The sequence below is a fragment of the Aquila chrysaetos genome, chromosome 6 (assembly GCF_900496995.4).
Source record: "Aquila chrysaetos chrysaetos chromosome 6, bAquChr1.4, whole genome shotgun sequence".
Taxonomy (NCBI): Eukaryota; Metazoa; Chordata; class Aves; order Accipitriformes; family Accipitridae; genus Aquila; species Aquila chrysaetos.
In genome coordinates, this window is record NC_044009.1 from 32,963,019 (window position 1) to 32,975,369 (window position 12,351).

A 12,351-nucleotide genomic window follows, 5' to 3' on the forward strand; every position below is an offset into this window, starting at 1 on the left:
ATACAACCTCTGCTTTAATGATGTATTCTTGCTACATCTTACAATACATCCATTTTCTAAGATAAAACAAACTCTCTCACCAGGGTGATAATCTCAGAGGAAAGCGCACTTACTTTCAGATTTCTGAAAGTACCACTGAATGGCACTATGCATTAGAAGAGCTACTGTACGCAAACAAAAATACTCCTCTGTAGCAAACATACAGGGTTTCTTTCTCCTTTCACATCCTCTCTCAAAACTGGTGGTTAACTACCAAAATCAAAGAACATATTAACTTTGGCAGGCAAATTAATGTACTGAGAGGTGTATAGCCAAGCGGCAAAACAATCTCTTGACTGCTGCTGCATTAGATGATGTGAACAATCAAAACAATTAATTGTGTGTTGCTGTAATGCTTGATACAGCCATCATCCAAAACACCAGCAGAGCATGGAGTTTCTCAAATAAAACAAAGTTCTGTTTTAAAAAGCAAACTGCTTGTTATCTTGTTAAAAAAAAAGAAAAAAAAAATAAAGACTTAGAAGAAGGCAGATGCTTTAAGAAGAGAGATTGCCGGTGATGTCTCAAATGTGCTTCATAAACCAGCTTTGCTCCAGCCAGTTTCCATGACAGCTCAGACATCGCAACACGATCCATGCCAGGGAGTAATTCAGAACTACACAGAGCTATGCTTGGTGCAATTAGAAATTGCAAGACATAAACAGGAGAAACAAAGGTGCTTTTTTGTTTTTAATTAACTGACAAAGTCCCTACTCCACCCCTTTTCTCTTGCTTGGTTACTAAGCACACCTTTTGTCATAGTATCATTTTCCAACTTACAATTTCACTTGGCTGTTGACCAGCAAAAAGTTTAAAAATGAATAAAATCAAGAGACACTTGAAGCAAGCATGATAGCTAGTATTTTCTCTTTTTCTTTTTCTCCAACTGTTTGGTTCTTCTAGTCCCCCTTATACCACGGTAAACCAAAAAGAAGTTTACTGAGTCAACACAGTTGAAACAGGAGTAAAATCCACTCAGAAGGAAGCAGACCATCTTTCCTTACTGGACTTGTCATCAACAGAACTTTCTAAAGCACCACCGTTGCTGAACAAGCAACATTGCCTCATTCCTCACTTTCACAATTTCCACAGTGGAGCAGACAAGCTCTTTACTTTTTATCTTCCACTGGAAAATGAATCTTTCATTGTTACAATTTTTGAATTTGTTCCTGTCTACCATAAACACAAGTATTTTAATTTGACCAGAGACAGAAATAAAAATATATGACACACAGATAGATCTAAGCAGCAACGTAAACAATTTTTTACATTTTATAGCAGTTAGTTTATGAAGCATCCCAACTTACAAGACAAGACATTTTCAATGCACTACTTCGAATAAAATACATAGTGGACTTTTAATCTTATAGACAAGAAGATACCTAAATTCTAAAATAAGGTGTCTGCCTTAAATTGTTAAACATCAGTTTAAGATCTCATTCCACAGGACGTGAATCTGCTGCAACACTTCTTCCCACCTTTGTACATCCCACATACCACCTTAGATCTGTCATTTAAAGCTTAAAAGGACACTGAATTCTACGTTGTATGGTAACTTTTCACTGTTTCAAATAACCTTTAAAGCCTAGAAGCTGATTCTCCTTTAATAATTCTGTCCATTTCCATTTGGCCAGCATTGATTTCTTTCCCTTATGTGTATCCAGCAGAGCTTGAAATAATTTTTATTTACTTCTTTGTCTGTGTACCAGCATCACTGATAACATCAGCACAGCACTGGGAATTTTATTGCTTATGTTGAGCCTTCTCTACCACTAGAACACAACACATTTTTCCCCCATATGTTCCATGACAGCAGACTACATTAAGAAAATAAAAGTATTTGCAGGAGATGCCCCTGCTCATGCCCTAAAAACACAGTAATGATTTCACTTCCCCTGAAATCAGTGTTAAAGAAATTAAATGAAAAGTCTCATCATATCTTTTAGCATCCAAAGTAAATTTCATAGCATATATACAAAATTTTCATCATGCTAGAACCTGAACCACTATACTCTTACAGCAAACTTTTTACTATGTCATTCTAATGTTCTAAAGCTTCAGAAAGTAAGCCCCTCCAATTCAGAAATACGCTTTCTAAGGAATACTAACTGCCATTTCTTTCATATAAGATCGATTTGCAGTATTTAAATAACCACATTCATACTAGCAAATCAGTGGACAGTTCTAGGATGCACTGATATAAATCCATGACTTCAATGACCAAAATGGACTGCTGATTTACAATTTGATTACACATTTTTTCAACTAGTGTTCAAAGACACACTGTGTTTTCGGGCTAACTTTCCAAGAGTACAAAGGATAACGGCAGTAGTCACATGCCCTGAATCTGTGCAAGGATCAACATTTCTGCAACATGCTCAAGTTTGGAAGCTCTTTTGTAGAAGCAGTTATCAAGTGACTGATCTATCTGAGAGTTCTACCTAAAAGCCATCACAACTAAAGAAAGACTTTTACAGCATTTTTATAGCCCAAATGTCTTTCAAGATTTCAGCATTTCAGAAACCTTCATGATTTTTTTTTTTTAAATTAAACTGCTTGATACCTACCAGCTGCAGGACTTAAATTTCCACTTAGATTTTTGTTCACAGAATTCAGTAGATACACTTATCACCTAGACTGAAGTATAATAGCCATGGGTCGAGTATGTCAGGCTACAGTCCCTAAAGACTGCAGTTTTTTCAGCCTCTTTATGTTGCGTTGGTGCACTTTCAGTGGAGTAAAGTTTATTCTGGGTTTTTGTTGTTGTTTTTTGTTTTTTTTTTAATCATTATTCAACATTGTTTCCAGTGAATAGATTAAAAAAATAAGACTTCCAAGCAGGATTATATTCAAATACTTTGAATAAGGCTCACCGATTTATGGCACAGACAAAACTTGGACTGTAGGCACCACGGATATCACCTGATAGGAAGCTGCATCATCTGACAGTTTCCTATGTTGCAGAAAAGAAGATATTACTACCTCAGTGTGATTTTTGGCATTCCTGCAATGAATGTGGTTTCTCAACCAGATTTATCCCTTTGGCCCAGCATCTTCAAGCACTGAGGATAACATTGTCTCCATCACAATATTTTTCCTTTTAGGAACACAAGGACCCTGTTTATTTCTGCTATGATAAGTGGAGACAATACTAGTCTTGTCAGATATTTAGAAAGAGTGCAGTCAACGTGTCTGTTTTGACCTTCCAGGTTACAGCAAAGGTGCAAGCTGACAGCACGAGCTGTCATTTGCTGTTAACAGACTTTTACCAGATCAACAGCTCCAAGCTCATAGAGGAACTCACCAGTTTTGTGACTGAAGAGCATGAAGTCAAGGTCCTTGGCTGTCTCGTTCCATCTCCTGGGGTGGGCAGATTTCAGTGACCCTACCACTGCTCCAGCTGCCTGCCTGGAACTGCTCTCCTTCTGCCCTAAGTCCACTGTCGGTAGCAGTTATGTAAGTCTCCAGGATACAGGATCGTAAATGCAGACTTCAGCCATTTAAGATTTCAAGAAGTATAAAGATTTGCCAGGGCCAACTGTTCTGCTTTTCCAGAGCAAAAGACGTTCTCGCTGCCCTGGGTATCTTGGATTGAGAGACAGGAGTGGCCCCATTTACATGCAGAAAACGTATTTCGCGTCTTTTACAACAGCAAGGAGTTCATAACTGTGCATTCTGTATCCTGCAGTTCTCTTATTATCTCCAGCACTGTGAGAAATCCTGAAAAGTCATCATATTTAGCTTGTGACATACTTAAAACAGCAAATTGGTTCATACTCTGTGCTGATCATCTTATTCCTCTCCTGCAGTTGCAAACAACTCTTAAAAAAATTAAACTCGTAATCATACTGGAACACACACGGATCAACAATTGCTAGACTTGTCATGACATTCAGTGTGTCAAGCAATGACATAGGCAGAGTTTGCAGAGAAAAGCAGTATCTTTGAGTAGACAAGCTGAGATGACTAGGAAGACTGCACCCTTTAAGGACATGAGAAAGGGGTCATACACACAAAAGCCTGCCTATTTTTCTAACTGCAGAAGTTAATCCAATTAAAAAATACTAATTTCCCCAGAAACCTTGCCAGGTGGTTATCCTTAGATTATCACACCACAATAATGACAGCATTAACAGCCTTAAAAGCTGTATATAACCTGATATATAGCCTTAAAAGGCTCTCTGATACATAGCCTTAGAAGCTAAGTATCTTAAATGTCAAGCAGGAAACAAAGGTGGATTCAAAGACTGAGGATTGAAGAGAAAACAAAGAGATATTACTTGTCATCTTGTAACAGTTATTTTTACATGCCAACTGAAAATTTTATACACATAATGACAAAGGTGAGTTTTACAAAAGAATTTAAAAACCAATGAAATACATTTGCAGTAACTGCTCCAAAACATTAGAAACAGTTACCAATATTAATGAACCCTGACAGGAAAGTGGGAGACAAAAAGACCAAGAAGAACTTGCCTCTATTTCAAGAGACAGGGGCAAAGAATATACATTTATGACAGTAAAGAAAAAAAAAAAAACCAAACCTTGTGATGCTAAGGGGATACAAAGATATGCATCAGCAGGTCAAAGTAACATCACTTTTGAAGCAGTCTTAGATATACATGAGAATACAGCAAGAATGTATTCTTTTAAGGCCAGGATTTTGTGATACTTGAAATGGAAAATGCTAAAAAGTCTGCATAAGATTTTTTTGCTTCACAGCTGAGTTCAGTTAACTATCTTGGAGGAGAGACAAACTGCTTACTGGAAAATGATCTTACAGTGAAAGTCTGAGGGATACATCTACTGTTAGCATAGGCATCATAGTTTTGGGTTTTTTTGGGTTTGGTTTTTTTTTTTTTTTCAGATTAGCCAGAAAAAGTACAGATGGAAATGAAAAGACTACTAAAAATATAACTGTATAGAAAGTTGTAGGATAGGGAAGGAAAAAAACAAAGTGCCTTTTTGAAAATAAACTGAGTAGCAATTAGAGGAATACAAGAACCAAGAGTGGAAAAAAGCACAGGCAAAACATTTCAGAAGATGAAACATGGTAAACTCTTGAAGATGGGTTGTGGAAGATGAGGCCAAAATGTTTATTTTGAGATCTAGGAAATACATTTATAACTAATGTATATGCGCAGAAAATAAGGCACTTGGGTCCTAAAGTAACTGAATGACAGAGTAAAGTAAATGAATGAGAATATCAGAAATACCACACTGTGACACTGACCACCAACTTATGCTAGGAACATAACTGTATCCATTAAAAAAAGAAAAAGTAATAAAAAGCAAGTCCTTTGCATCCAAACCCTCCAACAAAATCAGAGGCAAAATTCACAATGTGTAATGTGTTCTGAGCAAAAAGTGGAAGATATGAAAGGTATCACTCCGCTACACAAAGTCAGAGTATTTGGTGAAAATATACCAGTGACCTCAGACTACTACAAATGGGGGTGGGGAAAGCCAAAACCCAAAATACTAGACCAGCTGACAGCTAAGTGAAATGTAGCCCGAACCAGAACTGGACTGAAAATTCCTGCCTATCCACCCATCCAGTGATTTGTTCAATCTAAGCACACGAACAACGTGACTCTGCTAGTGGTAGACATACTGGAACCCTCTATCCAACACGCAGTCATCAGCCAAAGCCAAATCTTCAGAAAGCAAAGCCAAAAATTCAGAGGCCCACATATACATTAAATGTCAAATACAATGTAGGACAATTTTTACTAGACAGCACGTAACCAATAAGGATTCTCAAGCCATAGCCTGATTGTGTACGATTCAACAGTAGGAATAAAAAGTAGCAACAAATAGCATGCATTCTTAATAGAGAAATATTAGAAAGAAACTGCCAAGCACTTATTAATTGCTACACAACTGTTATTTTCACTATACAGGTGTTATTAATACTTTAACTAATGGCTATCTTTAAAAACTTTTCTCTGGATTGGAAAATGGACAACCTATTTAACTGCTAGCATTAGACTGGCAACATAGACCTGAAATCAGTTTCCATAAACAGTTAAAACCCCAAAAGCCATTTTTGATGAGTAATTTTGTGAGACCTCAAGCAGTGTAACTATTCCATGCCTAGCTTCCTTCTCCATATGAGGAAAAAAAGCCAAAACCAAACTACATCTTATTGTTACTTATCCCACAATTGTGCTCTTAGTGATTAAAAGGCATACTTCAAGACCACCAGTTAGAAAGAATCTGTCTCATTGAACAAGTCAAAATAATAATAATAATAATAATAATAATAATAATAAAAAAATCAATCAGGAGTTATTTTGCATTTTTGTCAATAACAAAGTAAAAAAAAAAAAAAAGAAAAAGAAAATTATAGTGGCAAGTCTGAAAATTTCAGCCTAATATGAATTTTACAATTCTATTTCTAAGTAATAGCAGTAAGTGGATGGGAAAGTAGTTTCTTCTGATACAGGGTGTCTTGAATTTAAAAAAAAAAAAAAAAGAAATTCTTCAGATAGGAAAAATTTAAACCATCTAGCATTATTTTAGTACATACAAAGTGGTTAAAAGCCATTTAGTTCTTTTCTTAAAGATAATCCCTACTAATTGCTCTAGTTCTGGAAATACATTTTGTGGGAAAGAATAATGAAGACTCTTGTCAGATTGGTCATGTCATTATTTTGCTGCACAGTCCAAACAGTATAGCCTGACCTATTCCCAGCATGCTGAACATCAGCCTACAGAAAATGACCCATGCATAAGCCATTCTGACCTTTCTTGCTAGTTTCTTCTGACCTTTCTGACCTCATTAGAATGTTATAAAGAAAATAAAGGAGCTGTTGGGTACTCTTGATGGATTAGAAATAACAAGAATATGTCTAGGACTTACTTAAGTACTAAACTGGACCACTGAATTATAATGCTTTTCAAACAATCAAAATGATAATAGGGATGATGATGAAGAAACAGAGGTAGGGAGAAATAGATTGTTAAAATATTTAAATGTGAATAATATGCTTTTTTTGAAATTGTTCATCACCATCCTTAAACATTTAGTCTGCTGTAACTTTGGATGGTTGGATTTTTAAGGCCCCATTTGAGTGATAACAGATATTAAAAAACAATGGTCCCAGCACAGTTATTCTCATTAAGCATGACTATAACTTAAGCACCTTCCTGAAAGAGGGTTTTTCATCTCTCCTCGCCAGATTTATTTAATGAATTCTTCAAATTCCCAATGGAAGGAAACTCTAGAGCCTAGAATACAAGTCTCTGAAGTCCCTGGGTCACATTTCAAACACTACATCATATTCTCAACAAATTCTGTATCTTCAAAGACAAAAGAGTAGAGATACTATGAAAGTGCTTATTCTTTACATAATACATACCTTCTCCAGTGGAATTACTTAGGATTTTGAAACTGGCTGAAATGGACAACTCATGCATTTTTATAGCTTGCATAATAAGAAGTACAAAACGTATAAATTAATTTCGCTCTCAAAATACTGGGTTTTTCCATCCTCAGTAAATAATTTTTTTTAGCTAATACTGGTATCTGAGCAAAACTCTCAGAAAGGAAACCACAGCCCCACAACCTACAATACAAACCCCTAGTACTACGAGAGAAATTTTGTAGTAGGTGTTCTCCAAGTTGGAACACAGGACACATGCCTTTTTATCTTTTTATTCTGTATTTCTAACTTCTAGTGCGAAAAGTGCTATGAGGGAATTTATGGTCACATAAATCTTCCAAGTTCCCATACATTGTGATTTCTGATTAAAAACTCTTGTACTGAACCACTAGAAAGTGTTTAAAGGAAGAGAAGAATTTTTCTTTACATTCTTAACTACTCCTAAAAGAAGACACTAGTAGATAGGCAGACCTCAGCCAAAGGGTTCAGGCGTTATTATGCTATGCATTAAAATGCAGGCACCGTCACATAAAATTAAATTATGCCCTTTTTAAAAATAAGACTGTGCCATTTGTTCCTGAAATATCCTCTGCTCAGTTGTCCTGCAATTTTACAGATCCTGACATGGAAAAACTGTTGCATTTGTGATAGCGGGGATCATCTCCTTCAGAAATTTACAGCTTTTGATAAATCTCTGCATGTCTCATATCTCCCTGTGCTAAGTGAGTACACATGCTAGCACCAACCCAGCACCACTAAAGGGGATGTATATACTGTACTTGTGCAGCAACTGTCATTAGGGTTTATCCCCACCACGTAAAATGTCTTAAAGCAGACACTGGATCCAGATACCGTGACAGAGCACATAAAGCTAAGTTAGATGACACAGTGGTTAAAAGCCAACTTAATCAGGTTTCTACTACAGGTTTCAGAGTTGCTGTATCTGGGCAGCTGTTCCAGCACAATTAGATTAGTGATTTATACTGTCTCTCTGCTCCCCTCCATTTAAGACAGTGGATTCAGATTTGATTATGTACATTTTTCATCCCCATCACCATTTGGGCCTTGTAAATGCATGGTCACTTCAAGAGTTGTAGATGGGTTTTGGTTTGGTTTTTGTTTGGGGGTTGGTTTGTTTTGTTGTGTTGTGTTTGTTTCCCTTTGTTGTTGGCCTGAGATGGGGGTGTGGAGATAAATAGTGGACAGGAACCTTATGTTTGAACATGGCGGGGGGCGGGATCAAAAGCACAATTGTTACCAGCTAGCAATTCCTCCCTCTTATGTATGGTAGAGATAAAACGTGTTTCATCAAAACTGTATTTGTCGTCTTACACATATGCAGAAATTTCTATCATTTGTCTGCTCTGTTACTGAAACAGAAATTCAAATCCAGTAAGATACAGAGAGAGGAAACCACTCCAGAAATGGAAAAATGGCTTTGCTTGATGCATCAAAGCGTACACCTTAATACACTTGCTCTTTTGAGGCTGTGAAGACTGTTAACAATTCTGAGGAAGGCTGATCCACAGGCAGAAATTAAGCAGAGGCTGTTGTGACACTGTATGGGAAGGGACGTGTAGAGGGGGTGTCCACAAAGCATGGAAAAGATAGGTAACTGCCTGAGGAAGAAGGCACGGAAGTGACAGGACACTTGAACTGGCAGACTGTAGTCTGTCATGAAACAACTGCAGAATAAGCACTTCTAAAGCTACTTTAAACTTAACTGGTTGACACAAAAGCCTTTGCAAAAACTTTTCATTGTAACTCTGTGCAGACCCCACCTATCTGAGGTTAAAGTATTAATTTCACAGCTTGTCCTTGTTTTGGAATTTGCTTATTCCTGTGAATTAGCTACAGCAGTTAGCCTGCTGTTTAAAAAGCACATAGAACAAAATTTGTCTTCACAAAAGGAAGGGCACAGAGAAAAAACATCCAAAAAAATAGATAACTTCTGTTATTTATGCTATTATCTCACACATTAGATAGGTTACTTACATTATTAACTAAATAACGCCTGGAAAAGGAAAACCCTTTCAACTTCTCTTCCATAGTCCAGAAACCTAACTCCAAGCACCAGAGAGAGAAGCAGGGTGGGGGTGGGAACTCTTATCCTTCCTCCACATCTCAAATCAGAACAATATGACAAAAGCTTGGCTTCACACTGCAGGATTATGATAGCAGGTATAACCAGGAATTAGTAGTAGGCAGTAAATGTCTTCCAGTGACTGATGGTGACCCAGAATTTTAGGTACAATCGTATCAACAAGGTTTGCAAGTTTGGTAACATTTAGGCATGTAAGAAATTAATTCCAGAAATCTGACACATGTTTTCAGGCTTACTGAAATAAATGAAGCACTTTGTTTATTAAAAAGGCAATTTTTAAACAGGTCCAAGATTCTTATCAAATCACATGGTGAGTAAAGAATCACATGCTCTCCTCTTATATGCATTATTGTGAGAATTAGAAAAATAGGAGGGAGAAAGCTGTCTTCTTATCTAAATGTTTATTCATGGCAGTGAAGGAGAACACAAACTCCTATATCCAGTGGCTATGTGTTACTAGCAGGCAGGAGGACTAGGACTCCAGACTGCTACAAGAATCGGGGCCTCCTCTAGTGGGGCTGCTTAAGGTCCTTTTCTTTATCCACAGATTTGACAGCGAGTGAAAGGTTCTCCTGGACACTACCCATACAAAAGCAGGTAACAGTCTTTCTTCTTCGTGAATGTTTTGCAAGTGACTCCAAAAGTTCAACTCACTGAGTCTGTGACACAGATCTGCCATGTAAAATGGTAGTATGGGGCCTACCTATCACATGCAACTACATTTCACAAACAATTCCACTCTTTGCATTTGGTCTAGGTTGCTTTGCAGGACTTTTTTTTTTTTTTTTTTTTCCCCTCCATTTTCAACAAAACTATAAATGTTAAAATATGATAAGCAAGATCAGGGCAAGTATCATCCAGTAAACATGTTATGTTAGATGCTGGTTCCTTTACAGTACCTTGGAGCTCTAAACTATTACTCTTACCAAGAAAAGATTGAACAATGTGACACAGTGTTATTTCACAGAAATTTGATAAAAGTACACAACTGAATGACAAACCTTCAATCTAAGAATGAGGCTTAGATTCCTAAATCATGTGCTTTTAAGAAATCCTAATAATTTTTTTCCTTTCATGTAAATATTAAAGATTTGAATTAAAATTAATTTTAATATAAAATTTTTACAGTTTGTAGACAGAACAGAGCTTAGTGCATTGGTTTTGGTGCTCGCCAGTGTTATGCTCTGAAGGAACAATGCAAAGGATTCTATATGCTTGCACATCCATTAATTGCCAAACCTCTTTACAGATTTGTTATCGCTAGTAAGTCCTGGCCAAGCCTCCTCTGATCTCTAAAACCCATTAAGAGTTAATGAAGTCAAAAAGGCAGGGGCATAAAATAAAGGAAAGTTACACAGCATTGTCATGCAGATACTAAGCCTTGTTTTCAAAAGTTTTTCTTCAGTAACAACTGTATGATTAAGCCTTATGTTGCAAGATTTATTTATATACCATAATTCAAAACCAGTTGAAGTTATTATTATACTGCAACACAAATATAACACTTCTGAAGATCTTCCCAAAATTTTACATATATATCCTATCTGTTTAGAAGGGCACAGATTAACAGTAAGCTATTCAGCTTGCCTTAATGTAAATTACTTGGTACTTGAAAATTCCCCACAACACCCCTCTCTGATGCAGCCACTAAAGGAATATTGGTCTATTACCTTTCTAAATCACATTTTTAATTGCACCCAGCAGTGGAACAATGGTAACACCAACAATCATTTGGAAAGTCTTCCTGCAGCATCTACCAATCTACCTTAATGGAGCACCTTTTAAGTCAGCAGTACTGTTTTCTGGGTTTTTTTTTCATTATAGTTCCACCTTAATGCATGCTAACCACACAAATAAAAGGAACACACTTCACATCACTTGAGTATAGCAAAAGAAAAATAATTCAGTATCGAAAGTGTTATTCTTTTTTAAATTAATATTATGTGAAAATTCTAATGAATTCATCTTCACTTATGCACTAAAGATGAGGAAAGTTGGGCCAAGTGAGCCGTCATTAAGCGGCATGCGTCCACCTCTTCATTGTAGAAGCTCATCAGATAATCAAAATCAGACACAACATAATATATGGCTTAAGCTATTGAAAGAGAATCAACTGCCAACTGCATTCAGTAATGTGTGATAATGATAATCCAGATAAGGTAAAAAAATCATATAAAAAGTTCATTTGAGTCAGGCTATAAAAACATTCAATAAGGTAAACTGTAAAATGAGATCAGTAGCTCTGTGGTCATGGACTATCGCCCTACGTGTGCATGTCCACATGATGCTGTACAGAAGCAGCATATTACTACGTTCAGACCCGCAGCCATTCATGAAAAGGCAGATTTAACGTCTGCATTCATATCATGGTTAACCCATAATTCAAACAGACCCTTCAGGGTAAGAGCTAACTGCAATCGTGCTTTCTGCTCTTTCCTTCATCAGTACATGTAGCATTTAAAAATAACATTCTAATAACAAACACCTAAAATATAACAATTATACATGTTTTCCAGTATCCAAACAAAGCTTACAACAAATTATGAACACATCATCCAAGAGAAGATGCTACCATCATTTTCCTACTATTTATGAAGCGTTTTAAATTACTTTGTGACGTTATTAAAATATTACACTGATTACACACAGTTCTCTGAACACATTTACTACTTGAGATGTGCTGGCTAGCTCTTCGTGGCTGAATAAATCATATCCATTACTTCCAGTCTTTGGAAAAAATAAATCACATCGTGATGTGACAAATTAAAACAAAAGCTTTGAAAGCTCTTCAGATAACATTGCATTTCCTCTTCCAAAATA

The 12,351-nt window shown here is 36.5% G+C and overlaps 1 protein-coding gene across 7 annotated transcripts in view; it reads right to left on the reverse strand.

The window, feature by feature from the left end:
- The window catches only part of CSRNP3 (cysteine and serine rich nuclear protein 3), a 110,503-nt gene that overhangs the window by 54,315 nt on the left and 43,837 nt on the right, over positions 1-12,351 (reverse strand). The window lies entirely within an intron of this gene.